Genomic DNA, 4,693 nt, shown 5'->3' with positions numbered 1-4,693 from the left:
CCCTTCCCCGGGGCAGCTGTGCCAGGACAAGCAAGGTCTGTTTGCTGCCCCAGGCCGAGCACCTGGCTCTGCCACCCACTGCCCTGCAAATGGCCTGATTGCAGGCAGCCTTGCCCACAGCAGGAAGAGGCCCCGCAGGGCCCGGGAGTCAGGCAGGGCAGCAGGGCTGGAGCCAACCTGCCTACCATGTGGTCCAAAGGCTTCCCTCCTACCTGGAAAGACCTAACCCTGTCCTCTCTGACCTCAGTTTCCTCACCTGTAAATGAGGGTGAGCATCAGTCATGGTTCACAAGACCCCTGGGAAGATTCAGTGACGTAAGGACACATGGAGGGCCCTTGCTCCCGTTGCCAGTGATGGTTCCTGCATTCACTTCTTTGTCGGCTCCCTCACTCAAACCTCGATGAGCTCCTCCACAGGCCAGAACCTCCCAGTGTGTCTGCAGACAGACCCGGAAAATGGAGAATTACAAATCAGTGTGGTGGGGGCTACAAAGGACAGTGCACAGTGTGCTGTGTGTATGCAAAGGAGTGGGTGACCAACCCTGTAGTCAGGGTGGGATGAGGTGAAGTCAAAGGAAACTTCTTGGAAAGGGACTTTGGGTTAGGCCTTAAAAAAGGAGAAGCAGCTCACAAAGCAAAACCAGGGCACTGGAGTGAGATGCAGGGGCCCAGCTCGGGTACCATCAGGAAGCATTTGGTGCACACAGCAGAGGCCAGAGGGAGTGCTGAGGCAGGAGGCCGTGTGCTCTCCACTTACAGAAACTCCAGCACAGTAAAGGCCCTGGAGCCTTCAGAGGCCCAATGACCCCCCAGCAGACACCCAGGCTCAGCCTTCATTTCCACTTGGTCTCCCTCCATGTCCTAGCTTTTAGCCCTTTGTTTGTTGCCACATGGTCAAAAGATGGCTGCTGCAGCTCCAAGCATCTCATCCGTACGCAACTGAGGTCTAGGCAGGATGAAGGGCAAAGGCAAGACTCAAGGAAACTCTCTGCCCCCTTCTGTCCCCTAAGGCCTCAGAGAACCTCCCCTGGTTCTCACTGACTCAGTCATTGGACCTGCCACCCCTGGCTGTGAGGAAGGCTAAGGGAGTACCTGGCAAAGGGGTTTAGAATGACCATGATTGATCTACACTAGGGCTGGGCAGGGGCCGTGATACAAGAGCCTTCTGCCCACCGCCCAGTAACATCAGGATTGTAGCACCAGGGAGGACAGGTGGCTGGAAGGAAAAATAAGGAGCGGGGTGGTCACATGTGGGGTGAGTGTCAAGCAGGAGGCTTGGAGTGGCTTGTGTGGTGAAGCAAGGTGGGAGGAGGCTGGGATTAGACAAGAATTTAACTAGAAAGCTTAGAATCTGGGGAGGGCAATCCATCCACAGGGTCTGGACCTGAGGTTGATCTATGTCTCAAAATGACCACTTGGCCAGCAGTGGGAACTACCTGGAGGGGCAGTGGCTCCACTGTCAACTTCCATCTGTGCGAGGCTGTGGGGTCTCTGAGGGTGAGGGGCTGGATCTTCCTCATTTTAACATCCCTAGTTCCTTCCACAATGCTGCTCCTACCAAAAAAGATTGCTGAATGAATGAATAAGCGAATGAATGAGTGAAGGACACAGCCTCCCCCAGCATCAATTCCCTCCTCTGTATCATGGGGTCAAAAGTAACAGCGCCTACCTTGCAGGGCTGCTGTGAAGATCAGATGAGTTGATTGCTGGGGCGATGCCTAATAAACAAGAAGGCTGCTGCGGGCAGATAGGAGGAGGCGATGGAATATGGGTTGACTGGCACCCCCTGCGGCGCCAACATAGGCCCCCGCCTGTTGGAACCAACCACTCACGGCCTGACCACACCGAGCAGCCTGGAGGAGCCTGCGTGGATGCCCTGGATTTTCAGAAGAGGAGGCGAGGAAACACCTGGAGCAGCCCAGTGGGTCCTGCCAAAGACAACGATGGGAGAGTGATGAGGATAAACAGCTGTCTGTCTCTGGTAATGCAATTAGGAGCTAAAATATTAAACACTTTACGACAGGACATACATCTCCCACATAACGAGCTGACTCTTGCAAAGCCAGCATTGTCCGAGCCGGGAGACAGGCAGGCCTAGATCTTAGACCCAGCAGCCTCTGCCGAGGGCAACAAACCCGCATGCCATCATCATTTTGGAAGCTCCCCATTTTATTGTCGTGGTAATGGGGATTGTCAGCTTCACAATCACCATTTGCTGAGGTGCTGCTAGCAGCAACACTCTCAGGAATTTGCACATATGCTGAGCCACTTTCTTCTCAAGGAAGAAGTGTGGGGTAGAGGATATAGGGGGAAACTGAAGCCCACAGGTGTTAAGTAACTCACCCATGGCCACTCTTCTCACATGAGGCAAAACTGCCTGGCAGCTGCTGTCCTCTGCAAGAAGCCAAAGCACCCTCCTGGCTATGTGAAGAGAGAGATGGAATGGGTTAGTAGATGGAGCAGATGGGGAGTATGAATTTCAGCGTATCCTAGGATGGCCCACAGAGCCAGTGCACCTCTGTGGCTCTGGGGTCCCAGATGCTGGGACACATGACTGTTTACCTGATCTGGATGTGTAAACACCCAGATTTCTGGGCCATCTGTGTCTCAGGAAAAGCTCTAGCTGGCCACCTCTTGATTTTGATGGTGAATCATTGATGCTCTAATGAGTTTGAGTTGACACAGATTTGTGGTACTAACAGTGGAATTCCAGGAATCTTCAGTTAGGACACTTCATGGCACTTCCAGAAACATACTTCTTAGGCAACCGAGCACTTCTAGACACACGTTTTTGTTTTTTGTTTGTCTGTTTGTTTTGTTTGTTTGTTTGTGACAGAATCTCACTCTGTCACCCAGGCTGGAGTGCAGTGGCTCAATCTCTGCTCACTGCAAGCTCCGCCTCCCAGGTTCACGCCATTCTCCTGCCTCAGCCTCCCGAGTAGCTGGGACTACAGGCACCCACCACAACGCCTGGCTAATTTTTTGTACTTTTAGTAGAGACAGAGTTTCACCGTGTTAGCCAGGATGGTCTCAATCTCCTGACCTCGTGATCCGCCCCCCTCGGCCTCCCAAAGTGCTGGGATTACAGGCATAAGCCACCGCGCCCAGCCTCTAGGAACATGTTTACAGTGCACTGTCTGTGTCTCAATCTAGGCTGGCCCCTAACCTTATCAAGGATCTAAGAAGACCACACAGCCCTCACATAAGGTGAGAAGATGTTCGCCAAAGCCCTTTCCACATTCATCATCTCATTTTCTTCTCATAAGAGAAGAGATACAGTTTCAACCCATTTCATAGATATGGAAACTGAAGTCTGGAAGATGTTTAAGTGGCACGTGTGGCTTTGCTGAGCGCTTGCTACTCGCTAAGCTCTGACTGTCATAAGCAGGTCTCTATCCTCATGGAACTTCTGGTCTAGTTCAGAAGCAAATCAAGAAGTACCTACATACTCTATGAAAAAGAAGAAGAAGGTGTTTTAAAAGAAAATAACAAGAGGCCTAGGTGGGTGGGGACGCTTGTCTGAGGTTGAGACAGAGTCAAGGGAAGAGCATTTCAGGGAGATGGAATAGAGTGTGCAAAAGCCCTGTGGTGGGAAGGCCCTGAATGCTCCTGCTGCTGACAGGTGGCCCTGTGGGCAGGCCCATTCCCTTGCAGGAATCCCTGCGATGAACCATGCCTTCCTGCCTGGCACTGCGTTCCAACTCAGGGTTTCTGACTTCAGTCTCCAGCCCCCTCACTGCCTGGTCAGCCCCGGCTTTGGGTGGTGTCCCCACCCTGCAACAGGGAGCCCCCTCTCTGCCTGACCCTTCCCATCTGCTGGGATCTCCCCAAAGCAGCCCCCTGCTCCCTGCCCAGTGTGGTCCCTTCAGCTCTCGGGACCACCCCTTTCCTGGAGCCCACAGGCAGCATTCCTAGGAGCCAGGGGTGGGGGCAGCTGAGGGCGGCTGTGTGAACTTTCATGAGCATTACATCTGGAGAGGGAGACGGGAATGTTTGTGTCTGAAATTTAGCTAATATCCCAGGAATTTCTCCTGGAGTTTTGGAGGGTTCCTAGGGGGACTGCAAAGCCAGGATGTCTGGGTTCTGGGGGCAGACCGGCCACGCTCAAAGCTTCTTTGTCTCCCTGGCTCTGCCTCTGTGTCGACCTGGCAGTGTGTCTGTGTATTTTTGCGTGTATGTGTCTGGGTGTCAGAGTGTCTCCCTCTGCGTGTATCTCTTTCCGTCGGGGGTGTGTGTGGGTCTGTCTGTGTGCATGCTGGGGTGTGTGTGTGTGCGCGCGCGCGTGGATGTATGCGTCTTTTGAGTCTGGGAGGGGGTGTTGCTATGTTGCTATGTGTCTGTGGGTGTGTGTGCTGTACTGTGTGCATGCTGTGTGTGTGTCTGAGTGTGGATCTGTGTGTGTCTGTGTGTACCTGAGTATCTTTTCCTGTCTGACTTTCTGTCTGCATCATGGTGTGACTCTGGAATCTCAATTTCTTGCTGTGTCTGGAGCTCAGTCTCTCTGGGTGTCTGTTCCTGAGAGTCAGTGGTTTCCTGACCACGTGTGTGTGCAGCTCTGCCATCATCTTTGACACAGAGATAGGAACCCCACTGGGTGCCTGGACTTCTGCTTTTGTCTCTCCCTCACCACTCCTGGCTAGGACTGGGTCCCACCCTCCCTGTTAGTGGGGAATCCAAGTGAACTTGTGCCAGA

At 53.2% G+C, this 4,693-nt stretch overlaps 1 long non-coding RNA gene across 1 annotated transcript; it reads right to left on the bottom strand.

Annotated features, from left to right (window-relative positions):
* Positions 1–324: 324 nt before the first annotated feature.
* LOC134740214 (uncharacterized) lies at positions 325–1,852 on the bottom strand. Its single transcript, XR_010127511.1, has 3 exons — positions 1,670–1,852; positions 1,437–1,554; positions 325–437 (listed from the first exon to the last, which is right to left on the bottom strand). It is a non-coding gene; the product is annotated as an uncharacterized LOC134740214 (long non-coding RNA).
* Between the last annotated feature and the right edge of the window lie 2,841 nt (positions 1,853–4,693).

Source organism: Pongo pygmaeus, chromosome 8, assembly GCF_028885625.2.
Source record: "Pongo pygmaeus isolate AG05252 chromosome 8, NHGRI_mPonPyg2-v2.0_pri, whole genome shotgun sequence".
In the NCBI taxonomy this organism is placed as follows: Eukaryota; Metazoa; Chordata; class Mammalia; order Primates; family Hominidae; genus Pongo; species Pongo pygmaeus.
Note: the sequence above shows the minus strand (reverse complement) of the source record. Positions and strands in the feature narration are given on the sequence as shown.